Here is a 14,842-nt window from a genome sequence, read left to right as displayed (position 1 = left end):
ACCCTGGGTAGAGTGCCATGATGTCGTAGCTCACAGCAACCTCAAACTCTTGAGCTCAAGCGATCCTCTTACCTCAGCCTCCTGAGTAGCTGGGACTACAAGCACCTATTATAGTGTCCACTTATTTTTAGAGATGGGATCTTTTTCTTGCTCAGGCTAGACTTGAACTCTAGGGCAGAAGCATTCACCTGCATTGGACTTGCAGAGTGCTGGGATTACAGGGGTGAGCCACTGCACCCCCAGGATTCTGTGTTTCTTTTTTTTTTTTTATTGAATGGTAATTGTGTACATTGATGCACTTTGGGGGTACAGTGTGGTGTTTTCACACACAATCCATGACATTTCCATCAAACTGGTTAACATAGCCTTCATGTAACTTTCTTAGTTATTATGTCAAAACATTCATATTCTACTCATAGAAAGATTCACTTGTACCCTTGCAAGATGAACCACAGAAGTGAACCCTCGAATCCCTCTACCCTCCACCCTCTCCCCCCTCCCTCCCCCCTCCCGACTCTGTGTTTCTAATATGTTCTCAGGTGACTCCAATGCTGCTGGTTCTTGGACCACACTAAGTAACAAGACTATAGACATCCCTGTAGAGAAATCTATAGAAAGAGCTACTGGAGAACATTTCCAACAGAAGGATCAATGGAGAGCTTTATTTTGCTTTTACATGTATTTCTGAACATGTTCCTAGCCAGATGGGATAAAGAAAAAAATGAACAATTCCAAATTATAGATATTAACTATCACTACTAAATGAAGAGGAAAGAAGTGGCAGAAATGATCCCTGAAAAGAAGGGTGACCACAGATCTGAAGGAAGGGTCATGAGCAGGGAAAGAGAGAGGGAAGAAGTCAGTCATGTAATGTTGCAGTTAGTGATGAAGAAACCTGAGAAAATGCTCTTGTATAGATTCAAGAAAGTTATATTTACACAAAAGATTAAGGTTACTGCTGCCCCAGAGATTACTAGAAGCAAGAGAGTGTGCTAGAATTATAACGTGGAACTTGAAAGGATAGAATCTGATACTTAAAACTATTTCTTTTTTTTTTTTTATTAAATCATCACTGTGTACATTAATGCAGTCACGGGGTACAATGTGCTGGTTTTATATACAATTTGAAATATTTTCATCAAATTGGTTAACATAGCCTTCATGGCATTTTCTTATTGTGTTAAACATTTATATTGTACGTACATTTAGTAATCTCCACATATACCCTTATAAGATGCACCATAGGTGTGGTCCCACCAATAATCCTCCCTCCACCCATCCTCTGCCCTCCCCTCCCTTCCCTTTCCCTATATACTTGGGCTATAATTGGGTTATAGCTTTTGTATGAAAGCTATAAATTAGTTTCATAGTAGGACTGAGTACATTGGATACTTTCAATCAGAAAAAAACTCAAATAGCCATGACATTACTCAGAAATAAAAACAAAGAAGGAGGAATCACGCTACCAGACCTCAGACTATACTATAAATTAATATCAATCAAAACAGCATGGTACTGGCACAAAAACAGAGAGGCAGATGTATGGAACAGAATAGAGAAACAAGAGATGAACCCTGCTACTTACCATTATTTAATCTCTGACAAGCCAATTAAAAACATTCAGTGGGGAAAAGATTCCCTATTTAACAAATGTTGCTGGGTGAACTGGCTGGTAACCCGTAGAAGACTGAAACTGGACCCAACTTTCACCATTAACTTGAAACTATTTTTGTTTGAATTGTCTGGTCTGGATCTTCAAGGAACATTTTGGGAGGAAAAAAAATATTGTGGGGAATGGGGAATCTGTGGGACTATAGCAGCAATGCATTTCTCTTCCTGTAAGTGTTAGGCATCAAAGATATGTGCTATGTTTATATTAATCAATGAAAATATATTAATTTGAATATAAAAGCACTGGTCATTTTTTTAAAAGTAAATTTTTATTAAAATAGGTGTCTTCTAAAATCAGTACGACATTAATGTAATATCCCCATGGAAAATAAAGTCAACAACCATAAAATTATAGAGCCCATTCCTTGACTTTTCTTAATATTTTCAATGAAATATTAAGATTTTGAAATGATTTTGAAATGCAAAAATTTGTTAATATGTGATAATGATGCAGTGAATCAATTTGTTGCCTTTTTAATAAATATTTCATATTTAGATTGATTATGCATAATTACTTAGATGCATTTTACAAGACTTTTGAATGAGTGGAGGTAGAAATATCAAGATGGGAAAGCTGGAGGATACAAAAAGTGTATGTCTATCTGCAAGCTTCAGGGTGCTGCATCCTGTCCTGCTCTCACTTTTTCTTGGCTTCTCTACCTATTCACCTCACTCATCTCACCCTTTACTTCTCAGCTAAGATATGACCTCTGGAAATACCATCCTTGATGTATCTTATTCATTTTCCTTTAACCCCAGTCCCATAATTATCAAGTAGGATAGATGCAAACTGTTTGCCCAACGATGCTGTGGAATATTGTTTCCTACAGCCTTGACATCTGGGGAATAGAAATGGTAATAAATAACTTACAGTTCAGGTGGGGAAGTTTCAGAGGAGAAATCCTTAGAGTACTGAGGCCTCATTGAGGGAGGAGATACCTGTTTATCTAGGGAAAGAGCCGTAATAAATGGAGTCTTCATGTAGCAATCTGTGTTAAAAAAAGAAAAAAGAAAAGAAAAGAAGATTGTCAGCATATGAGGGGAAAGCATTTCACATATATATCACAGGGCATACACTGATTAAGGTATAAAAAGTAACAGGAACTTAATGAATAACATGTGTAATACATTGAAGGTTCTAATAGGAAGTAGACAGGAGTACTCAGGGCTATTTGATATGTTTTCCTGGATTGATAAATTTTTCTTTGGTTATGATGGTTTGTCATTTATGTCGGGTAGATGAATTTGTGAGTGAATCTGTGATTTTTGTGTGCCTTCTACCTGGTGACATCTAGGAGCTTTCTGAGTGGTTTTTCAAGTGTTAGATAATTAGGAGTAATTTTTAAAGAGGTACATAGTCTGCTAAAGACTTAACTTCATCTAAATTCTCAATTTATAAAATAAAAAGAAATTTAGGTTTGTATACATTTTTATAAAGCTGATAGCTTTTATCACATCATTCTAAGCAACTCATTTAACTAAATATATGAAATTTACAGTACGCAACTGTTTATCAACATCAGCGAAAGTGGAAGAAGAGCGTAAAGGAAGTGAAAATAACCAGCCACAGGTATCAACAAATTTGCATTTATGTTCCTGGTTTAATAGTATTTTCTTTACATGAATGATGTGACATAGACCAAGGGACATTTCCTACTGGAATAGCATTTTAGAATGCACATGTCATAAGCTAATGTTTAAGTTGAGGAAGTTTTTTAACTAGTTATAAAACTTAAACCTTCCTAAAGTGAAGAGTGACTTATAGCTGATCTTTGTCCTGGGAATCCAGGCAGAGGATTTCTGATGTTTACCTTGTTCTTTAGTTTTATAACCTTACATGATAAGGAAGGTAATGCCAAGTACAGAATCATATTATTAAGCCAGAGAAATTATGAGCAATTTCACCAAGATGGCCACTGAGTTGGACTCATGTTCAAAGAGTCACCATTCCCAATGCCCCAAACTGTACTATGGTTTTATACTGCCAGTCATTCGTGCCAGGTAGAGTATTTATTCTGCCTTTTGGCCTCTAACTCAGTTCAGTATGTGTGCTGAGAGAGGGAATGGGATTATTAGACTAGGAAATCCTACCCTGCAGAAAGGGACTTTGATGTGAGGGTACAACAGCAATTTGTAACTCACTTACCTGCAGGAAATCATTAAACGGTATCAAGGTTCCTTCACCCACTGTCTTATGAAAACATTAGAATATATTAGACGTGGGCTTAAGCAGATAGTCTGTGTCAGAACATAACACTGTCATATTATGCTCTATCATTCGAAGAATTGGCTTTTCTTTCTGATTGCTATTGATTTTATCTTGTAATAATGTAAAATTTCCCAGTTTTCTATTATCAGTTTTTAAAAACAGTATGGAAATAAGCATATTAATACTGCATGTTTGCGTATGAAAACATATCTCCTGACTAGGAATGAATGAGGACTGATAGAATTATCTGTATGTTCAGAACTTTCTTGTGTGCAAAAGTATGAGCAACTGTGGATCAAACAAGCTAAAGTGGAATGGGGAAATTAATAAAAATATCTGAGAAATGAGTTGAAACAGAGTTCTGGTTAAAACTTAGAATAATACAAAATTCCTGCTTGTTCTGTAGTGGAGTTAGTGTAAGGAAGGAGCAAAGTTTTGAAAAAGCACCATCTAATTTAACAAATAATATACCAGACTGTGAGGGGAAAGATGTATCTGGAGTGTCCACTCCTTAGTGCTTGAGGCATTTTCTCAAACAAAAGGCATCAGTCACAAAAATATTTCCCATCTCATGCCTACTTTGTGTTCCCCAAAGTATAATCACCACTACCTTCTAAAGTTTATTTCAATAAAAAAAAGTATACTGTGAAAATGATAACAATGCACATAGACACTGGGCATGCATTTGACACAGGTGAGGAGAAATTTGAAGATAATGCAGACACTAAAAGAAGTAAGGAAGTCAGAAGTTAAAGTTGAACTGAAGGGACACTAAGATTTTTTTTTCTAATGTTCTTATTATTTTTATATCTTTTTTTATTGAATCTTAACTGTACATTAATGCTTTTATGGGGTACAATGTGCTGATTTTGTACACAATTTGGAATGCTTACATTAAACTGGTTAACATAGCCTTTACCTCATTTAATTATTTGTTGTTAAGACATTTATACTCTACACTAATAGATTCGTCATGTCCCCTTGCAATATGCACCATAGGTGATGTCCCACTGTTTATCTTCCCTCCACATGGCTTCTCCCCTCCCCTACTCTCTCTCTTCCCTCTTTCATGTTGGGTTATAAATGTGTTTTATCATTCATATAAAAATGTGGGGGATTATATATTGGTTTCATAATTGTACTGAGTACATTGGATAATTTTTCTTCCATTCTTGAGATACTTTACTAAGAAAAATATGTTGCAGCTCCATCCATGTAGGCATAAAAGGGGCAAAGTCTCCATATTTTTATGGCTGCATAATATTCCATGGTAGACGTATACCACAATTATACCCAATACCATGGTATACATATACCACAATACCATGGTATACATATACGACAAAATACCGTGGTATACATATACCACAATACCATGGTATACATATACCCCAAACCATGGTATACATATACCACAATTATACCCAATACATATACCCAGAGTATATACCCAATACTCTGGATGTATTCCTAGTAGAGGTATAGCAGGATCAAATGGTAGGTCTACTTTTATATAGCCAATACTCTGGATGTATTCCTAGTAGAGGTATAGCAGGATCAAATGGTAGGTCTACTTTTTCCTAATTTTTATCCAAACCTCTTTCTAAAAGGGACATATTAGCCTGCATTCCCCTCAGCATTGCAGAAGTGTTCCTTTCTCTCTACATCCATGCCAACATCTATAGTTTGGGGATTTTGTGATGTGAGCTACTCTTCCTGGAGTTAGGTGATGTCTCAAAGTGGTTTTGATTTGCATTTCTCTGATGATTAAAGATGATGAGCAGTTTTTCATGTGTCTGTAGGCCATGTGCCTGTTTTCTTCAGAGAAGCTTCTCTTGCCCAAAATGAAGTGGGATCACTTGTTCTTTCCTTATTAATTAATTTGGGTTGTCTGTTCATTCTAGTTATCAATCCTTTGTTGGAAACATAACCTGTAAAAATCTTCTCCCTTTCTGTGGACTATGTGCTTTCTTTACTTACTGTGTTCTTGGCTGTGCAGAAGTTTTGGGTTGTTCAGATCCCTGTAATATATTTTTGGTATTGCTTCAATCGTAAGGGGGTTGGATCCTCCTCATAAAATATTCTCCCAGGACAATTTTTTCAAGTGTTTCTCCTATACCCTCTAAAAGTATTTTTACAGTTTCATGTCTTAAATTTAAATCTTTCATTCAGTGAGAATCAATTTTTGTTAATGATGATAGATGAGGGTCCAATTTCAGTCTTCTACAAGTCACCAGCCAATTCACCCAGGACCATTTGTTGAATAGGGAATCTTTCCCCCAATTTATGTTTTTGATATGCTTATCAAAGATCGAGTGATGGTAAGTGTCTGGGTTCATCTCTTGGTTCTCTATTCTGTTCCATATATTTACCTTGGTATTTTTGTGTCAGTACCATGCTGTTTTGATCACTATAGGTTTATAGTATAGTGTGAAGTCTAGTAGCCTGATTGCTACTGCTTTGTCTTTATTTCCAAGTAATGTCTTGGAAACAAAGACATTCAAGTTTTTTTTCTGATTCCATATAAACAAATACTAGTTTTTCCAGATGTTTAAAGTATGACAGTGGTGCTTTATTAGTGATGGCATTAAATTTGTATATTGCTTTGGGTAATATGGACATTTTAACAATGAAGATTCTTCCCAGCCATGGGGTATGTTTTTCCATTTGTTAACATCTTAAGCTTTTTTCTTTTCTCAGAGTTTCAGTTTTCTCTATAGAGATCTTTCATGTCCTTTTCGAGGTAAATTCCCAAATATTTCATCTTCTTTGGTACTAGTGTACAAAGAATATAGTCCTTGCTATTTTTTCAGCTTGACTATTGTCGGTATATATAAAAGCTACAGATTTGTAAGGATTGATTTTGTATCCTGAGCCGCTGCTGTATTTTTGATCACTTCTAAGAGTTTTGTAGTTGTGTCTCTGGGGTGTTCCAGGTAGAAAATCATATCATCTGTGAAGAGTGGGAGTTTGTCTCCTCTGACCACATTCGAATACCCTCAATCACCTTCTCTTGCCTGATTGTGATGACTAAGACTTCCATTACTTTGTCGAATAACAGTAGAGGCTATGGGAATCCTTGTCTATTTCCAGATCTGAGTGGAAATGTTTTCAATTTTCTTCCATTCAATATGATATTAGCTATGGGTTTGCTGTAGATAGCCTCTATCAGTTTAGAAATGATCCGTGTCAGCCTATTTTCTTAAGTGTTTTGACCATGAAAGGATTCTGGATGTTATCAGAAGCTTTTATTGCATCACTTGAGAGAATCATATGGTCTTTGTTTTTTATTTTGTTTATGTGATATATTATGATTATAGATTTAGATATGTTGAACCAGCCTTGTGATCCTGGGATAAAACCAACTTAGTCATGGTGTATAATTTTTTTTGATGTGTTGTCGAATTGTTTCTGCTAGGATCTTACTGAATATTTTTTGCATCAATAGCCATTAATGATATTGGTCTATAACTTTCATTCTTTGTTGGGCCTTTTCCTTGTTCAGGGATCAAGGTGGTATTTGCTTCCTTCAATGTGCTGAGAAGTATTCCTTCTTTTTCTATGTTTTGGAAATGATTATGTAATATAGGTACTGGTTCCTCTTTAAAGATTTGGTTGAATTCTGATGTGAAGCGATCTGTTTCTGGACTTTTACTTTCTGGGAGATTTCATATAGTTGATACTATTTCATTGCTTGATATAGGTCTATTCAGCATTTCCAGTTCTTTCAGGTTGTGTCTAGTAAGGTGGTGTGCTTTCAGACATTGCTATGTTTCCTCCAGATTTTACCATTTCTGAGAATATTCTGTAGTAATCATTAAGAATTTTTTGCATTTCTAAGGTGCCTTTTGTTATGTCTTTTTTATTATTATTGATTGATGATATTAGGGATTTTACTTTTCCGTTTCTGGTTTGGTTGTTCAAAGCTTTATAAATTTAGTTAAGCTTTTCCAAAACAAAACTTTTTGATTCATTGACCTGCTATATAATTTTTTTTATTTCATTTAATTCTGCTCTAAGTTTGGTTATTTCTTTTCTTCTTCTAGACTTGGGAAGGAATGTTTTTTCTTTTTCAGTTGGTTGACATCACCCACTAAGTTGTTGACTTCCTCTCTTTCCATTCTCTTGAGAAAGGCTTGCAGTGCTATAAATTTCCCTCTTAGGCCTACCTTTGCAGTATCCCAGAGGTTCTGGGAATTCATGTCTTCATTATCGTTTTGTTCCAAAAATTTGATAATTTCCTTCTTAATGTCATCTCTGTCCCAGCCATCATTCAGCAAAAGTTCTTTAGCTTACATGTTTTTTGTATGAGTATGCAGATTCCTATTGTTACTGAGCTCAACTTTTATTCCATGATGGTCCAAGAAGATGCAAGGAGTAATTTATACTCTTTTAAATTTGCTGAGGTTAACTTTGTGACCTAAGATTTGATCAATTTTGGAGGATGTTGCATGGGTGGATGAGAATAATGTATATCCAGTTTTGTTAGGATGGGACATTCTATAGATGTCTGTTAAATCCAACTGTTGAATGATTAAGTCCAAAATTTCTTTGCTTACTTTCTTACTGGAGGATCTATCCAAAACTGCCAAAGTGCTAAAATCTCTAACTATTATGGTGCTGGAGGAAATCAAGTTGCTCATGTCTGTTAGAGTCTCTCTTATAAATTGAGGCACATTCTGGTTAGGTGTTAATATTTCAAATCTCATCATGTTGAGTGTTTTCCTTAACAAATATGAAGTGATCATTGTTATCTTTCCTTACTTTTGTTGTTTTAAAGCCTATTGTATCTATGAATAACATGCTACCACTGCTTTTTTCTGATTTCCTTTTGTCTGAATTAAAGATCACAATCCCTTCACCATGAGTCTACATTCATCTTTTAATGTAAGATGAAGTTCTTGTATGCAGCAGATATCTGGCTTGAGTTTTTGTATCCAGTCATCCAACCTGTGCCTCTTTAGAGGACAATTTTAGCCATTCGCATTAATTGAGAATATTGATAAGCCTGGTAGTATTTTGGGTATTGAGTTTTTCAAAAGTCCAGTGGATGCTTTTAATCCTTTTGCCACTGTGAAATTTGGAATTTGATCAAAATTTTCTGAGTGAGTTGACTTTGGTGGTGAGAATTCTACTGGTCATTGTGGAGGATAGGTCTGAGAATATCCTGGAGAGCTGGTTTAGTTATGGCAAAGTTCTTCAACATGTGAATTTCATTAAAGTATTTGACTTCTCCATCATAAATAAACCTCAGTTTAGCTGGATATGGGATCCTGGGTTGAAAGTTATTTTGTTTTAGGAGGTTAAATGTCAATGACCACCCTCTTCTAGCTTGAAAAGTTTCAGTAGAGAGATCTGCAGGCATTCTAATAGTCTTCCCCTGGTAGGTTATGGTTTTCTTACGTCTGGCTGCTTGCAGAATTTTCTCCTTCATGTTTACTTGAGCATAGTTAATTACAACATGTCCAGGAGATGCTTTATTTGGATTGAGTTGTGCTGGGGTTCTGAAACCGTCTGCTATCTGAATTTCTGTATCTCTTGCCATGCTTGGGAAGTTCTCCTCCATTATATTCTCCTCCTCTACTTTTGGGAGTAGAGGATCAGTGTCTTTAGAATCATCCCCTTCTTCAGGAATTCCAACTATGTGTCTGGGAATTAGGTGAAGTTTGGTCTTTGGGAGTGATCCTACAACCTTCTCAGGGAGTGATCCATTTTTGCTCTCCACTTCTCTGCCTCTTTGAGCATTTTGAAGCCTTCAAAAGCTTTCTATTCAACGTTAGAGATCCTTCCTTCTGCCTGCTCCACTGTATTACTGAGGGATTCTACTGTATTTCTCAGTTCTTTGAGGTCTTCAATGTCTTTCCTCATTATGTCTAAATCATTAGAGATTTTGTCTTTGAATTCATTGATTTCTTGAGAGAACTTTTGAACTACTCCTTGCATTTCTAATTCCAACTTTACTTCCATTCTATTAGTCTTATTTGCCATCCATATTGTGAATTCTTTTTCTAACATTTCAGCCATTTGTTGATGAATGGCACATTTGTATCTTTTTGGTTGTTCTGTGGGGGAGTTGATCTACTCTGATTATTCATGTTGCCATAGTTTTTCTGCTGGTTCTGCCCCATGGATTCTTTTTTTTTTTTTTTTTGCAGTTTTTGGCCAGGGCCAGGTTTGAACATGCCACCTCTGGTACATGGAGCTGGTGCCCTACTCCTTGAGTCACAAGTGCCACCCCACCCAATGATTATTTTTCACATTTTGGCTATAGAAGCTAGTAAGGTGAAATTGATTTGAGAGCTCCCTGAGTTTTTAGTTCACCGTCCCTTTATCAGAAAGCTGGGACTGGTGACTGTGGCTTTTCCCCTACAGCTTCACAATGGTCCCTTTCTGTCCTGAATCCTGAAAATCTGGGGACATTGTAGGTGTGATAGGGCTAGGTGGCTCTGTTTTGTATTCAGCCAGCCTCTATCCAATCTTAGGGAATCAGTGGCTTTGATCTAAAATCTCCGCTAGGGAGAGATAAAAGCAACTATGACAACCCACCTCCAGCGGTGAGAACTTAAACAGAAGAATCAGTCCCTCCCTCTTCAATACTACCAGGGATCAACCTTGGAGTGTCTCCAGGTAGCCAGCTCAGATCAAGAGTTCCAAACCAATTGTCCTGGGCAGCACAATCACTGTTCATGTGGGAAAGTTGAAAATGTCTCCAGCAAGCAGACAGCACAGGTCCACTGGCAGCTCAAATGTGACTGGCTCTGGGACTCCATGGAGTCAGAAAGGCCTGTGCAGCAAACGAGTTAGTACAGGGAGATTGGAACTCTTTTCTCATTTTTCACATCTACCAGAAGCAGTCAATGGTAATCCTGAAGTTCTGTTGCCGAGTTCCCTCTAATGAGCAAATGCTCCAGGGATCTGTACCTGCCAGAGTCAAAGGGGAGTCCATGATTCCTCAACCAGGCTGCCGCACTCTGCCACCAGCAGGCAAGGGGAGCTGAAACCTGACACCTTTTGGTGCTCATTGGAAACTGGGGCATGTTCTCCCTGAGTCTTCTCCAAGCTGGGGTTTGTCTCAGCATGTGTTTTACTCCCTCAGAGAATGCGTCTCTGACCCAGCCACACTCCTCCTCTGGTACCCCCTGCAAGGTGAGGTTGGGCTCTCTCTAGTGGTCCATAGAATCTGGGAGGTGGCTCTCCAATATTTGAACCCAGAGGGAGCAGGCTTCTATCACTGCTGCTGTGCCACCACATGGGTCCCCAGGCCTCTACCAACTGCTGCTATGTGCTTATGCAGCACCAGGCCAGTCCCCCTCCCCTTGTATCTCTCCACTATTTCTCATGTCACACTTTCAGCACAGCTGGCCCATACAATGCCCAGCACTAGCAAGGAACCATCAGACACTCTGAGCTCTGTAGGGGATAGGCTTCCAGACCACCAGGCTGGGGGGAAAGATGGACTGAGAGTTCAGAATGGCAGGGAAAATATTTGTCCAACTGTTATGCCAGACAAAAGAATCCCCAGGCTCACAGCTTTATTGGGTTCTTTCTGGCCATTATCTCTCTGTCTGTTAGAGAATTTGTGTTGAAAGTGGCTCTGCCAGCTGCCTTACCTCCTCCCCTCAACACTAAGAATTTGGTAGAGATGTTGCAGGAAATAGGAACCCAAAAATCGTTAATTGGAAATTAGATTTCAGAACTATGTTTCAATATAGTGATGCAAAATTTGCAACTTGATAACAGCAAAGATATGAAGCGTGTGCTTATTCAAGCAAAAGGGCACAGTGCTTCTGCTGCTATAGGCACTTACGATGAAGGGAAAAAAGTACATACTGAACGTGTTCATGAGGCATTTGATGAGTTCTGTGAATCTAAGAAGTATAAATCATGAAAACTGAATCAGAAAATATGCATCCCTCCCCACCACATAGAGACAGATCATCAAAGGCATATGTGTTTATGAAGCAAGAAATACAGCGAATTATGCAAATGAATCAGAATACGGAAGGCATGTTACTGGTAGAACTCTCCCCTTCAGAGAAGAAAAGGTTCAAGTTCAAAACAAGATACATGGTTCCCTCGCCACTGCTGTTTTTTCCTTTGTTAGTTGTCTGGTCCATTCTGATTTTCCAATTTGTGTGGTATTATTAATCACATCCATTCCCTATTTTACTCTTACCTCCTACAATGACCAGAAAGCAGAACCAAGGGTCACCATCCTCATCATGATTTTTATGTTCATTAGTATAATGTGCTTCTAAGAGACATGTTCTCTATTCCCATCCTTCCCTTTTTAGTTAAGGCTAGCCATACTTTTCTCGAAGTTGTTTCCTAATTGGGAAGGAGTTGCATGGTATATGTACTATCTGCTTGCTTTTACTTAAATATACATAAAGTAAGTTTATTTTATAATAGGGCTTCTTTATCTTCAACAATTTTCCCTATCAGTAAAAATTGTATCACAAAACATTTAGATACCTTCAAGGCCTTATTGACTTAAATAAAGCAGTGCTACTGAAATTGTTGACCCTATACTCAATATGACATACTCTAACGTTGCCCATTATGCCAGTATCTAAAGTTAATGCTGACATATATCTAGAGTGAGAAATATTTTAAGGATGTAATGCCAGAAGTATGATAACCCATATATTGTATTTTATACAAGTTCATCTGTTTATGGTGGAAAATGACTTTCATGTTATGGACGGTGAAGTAAGTTCCTTTTTCGGCTATGACATGAATTAATGTTTTGCCTTCAAATATGTTTCCTTGGCTGTTAATACTATGTATACAGTGAATAGCCATACACAAGTGGGAGGTAAGATTCATATAGAAAGCATATGTATAGTTGCAATGATTTGGTATTCAATACATTCTTCCTTCTTTCAAGGTAAAAAAAAAAAATCTTAGAGTAGAAAATTCAAACATTTTTGATGAAAGTGATTAGGAAATCATGGTGCCACTTGTTATAACAATATGTAATTGAAACTCAATGTTGATGTTAATTTTGACAGAATTTATCAGACAATCTTACCAAGGAGGATATTGGTCGTTCTTCTAGGAGGGAAAATTCAAGTGGAACCAAGACAGTACCAAAACAAGTAAAGGGTAAGCACTGCATCTAATGGAAAATGTAATGTGAAAGAAGGTTTATTGAAGAACATGTGCACCTAAAACCAACATTGATTTTAGATATGTATGATAGAAAAAAAAAGGAAGCAAAACAGTGATAAATTGTATGTCTTCTCAGGTACCGGCAACAGATGGTGATCGAGAAATCCAGAGTATAACTATAGGAGCTGAATCTTTAGTCCCATCTCAATATAGTCCGAGCAAAGTTAGGAGATGAGGAAGAGCACAGGTTTATGAAAGGGGGTGAAGAATTGGTAAAGCAGACAGGACAGGGAGTACATGGAGAAGGAGCAGATGGATGTATGGCAGGGTGGTCCCATCAAATACTTCCTAAATAAAAGGTAGATCAAGTTTTTAGATGGGAAGAATATAATAAAATGAGCTTCCAGTGCCAAAATGTGTGAGAGAAGTAGCACCAACTTCCCTGTTATCCCTATGATTGTCACTATTGGAAGGACATTAAGGTGTAATGCCCCTGGTCCTGCAGAGCTGTCTGATGGGGTGTGGAGTGGTACTGGTATGCAGTTTTATGTCGTATAAAGTGATGGTTCTGCATTGCATATGGTTCAGTTGGATGGAGGTGGCTAGAAGACAATAGGCTAATTCGTGGAGAGGTCACAAAAGCTGTAGCCCAGTAACATTCCATTGGAATCTTTGAGATTTTAAATGCCATTTTAGTGTGGAATAAGTGACTGGGAGGAACTGAGGCTATATTCCAAAGGATATTTTTAGATACAGAAATGTGGACTCACACTCTTTAAAGACCAGAGCTTCTCAAACATTCAGTAGTCAATGGGGACCATGTTAAAAATGCACATCATGATTGAGCAGGTCTGTAATTCTACAGTCCTAATGCGTTCTCATGCGTCTCCAGTGCTGTTGGTCCTCAGAACGCCCTGAATAACTAGGGTGTAGAGTTCACTGTAGAGAACTGTGTAAGAGGCACCACTGAAGACCACTTCCAACCTAGATTCAAGGGAAAGCATTCTTTTGCTCTTATTTCTGAGCATGATCCTAGCTGGAGGATGACACTGCATGATAGAGAAACTGAGATTGTAGATCTACTATGTTATAGCTAAATCAAGAAGAAAGAGGTGGTGGAAATAATCCATCCAAAGAATGCAGATGGCAGATTGCACGAAGTATTTTTTTTGCAAACTAAGAGGGCTTGTGAGTGGGCAAAGAGGCAGGGAAGAAAGAAGTTAGCTAGGTAATTTCTCTGCTACTGATGAGCAAACAGGAGAGAGCTCAGTTCAGGTGGCTTCAGGAAATTTGCACACCCAGAGAAGATTGGATAACTGCAGCTCCAGAGACTACTGGAAGGAGGAGGAAGTGCTGGGATTGGGGCAGAACACAGAGATACATTTCTTTTACTGGCATTTTGTTGTTGTTGCAAATGCTAATTTTTTTCTATAAAGTAGCTGTTTCCTAAAATCCCTTAATGAGTTAACGTGACATCCCCAAGAACACTAATTTTAGAAACAGTACACTTATCACTTGATTGAATCAACAAGTAAGCAATCAACACCTTTAAAAGTAAAGTATACAAGAAAAACATGTATCCCCTAATATTCTGAACATTTAAAAAACAGCCTAAAAGCTTATGTATGCCTTTTATGAATTTTAATGTCGTGTCCAGAGAATATTCTAGTGATTTTGGAATATAAAAATTCATTAACATCTAATAATTCTCTGGCCATCCGGTGCTTTCCTTTCTGCTAAATAGTTCTCCATTGATAGCGCAGTATATTTAATTTCTCACATCCCTCTTATATGAATTGAGGAAGAAAATTAATAGCACAAAAGTAGAGGACCTAAGAAATATTGGTA

The 14,842-nt window shown here is 37.4% G+C and overlaps 1 pseudogene; it reads left to right on the top strand.

Annotated features, from left to right (window-relative positions):
- Positions 1 to 10,957: 10,957 nt before the first annotated feature.
- LOC100956998 overlaps positions 10,958 to 14,842 on the top strand; it is a 14,116-nt pseudogene continuing 10,231 nt past the window's right edge.

Source organism: Otolemur garnettii, unplaced genomic scaffold, assembly GCF_000181295.1.
Source record: "Otolemur garnettii isolate 467f Iridium unplaced genomic scaffold, OtoGar3 scaffold00326, whole genome shotgun sequence".
Taxonomy (NCBI): domain Eukaryota; kingdom Metazoa; phylum Chordata; class Mammalia; order Primates; family Galagidae; genus Otolemur; species Otolemur garnettii.
The sequence above is the reverse complement of the archived record's forward strand: the minus strand, read 5'-3'. Positions and strand labels throughout refer to the sequence as shown.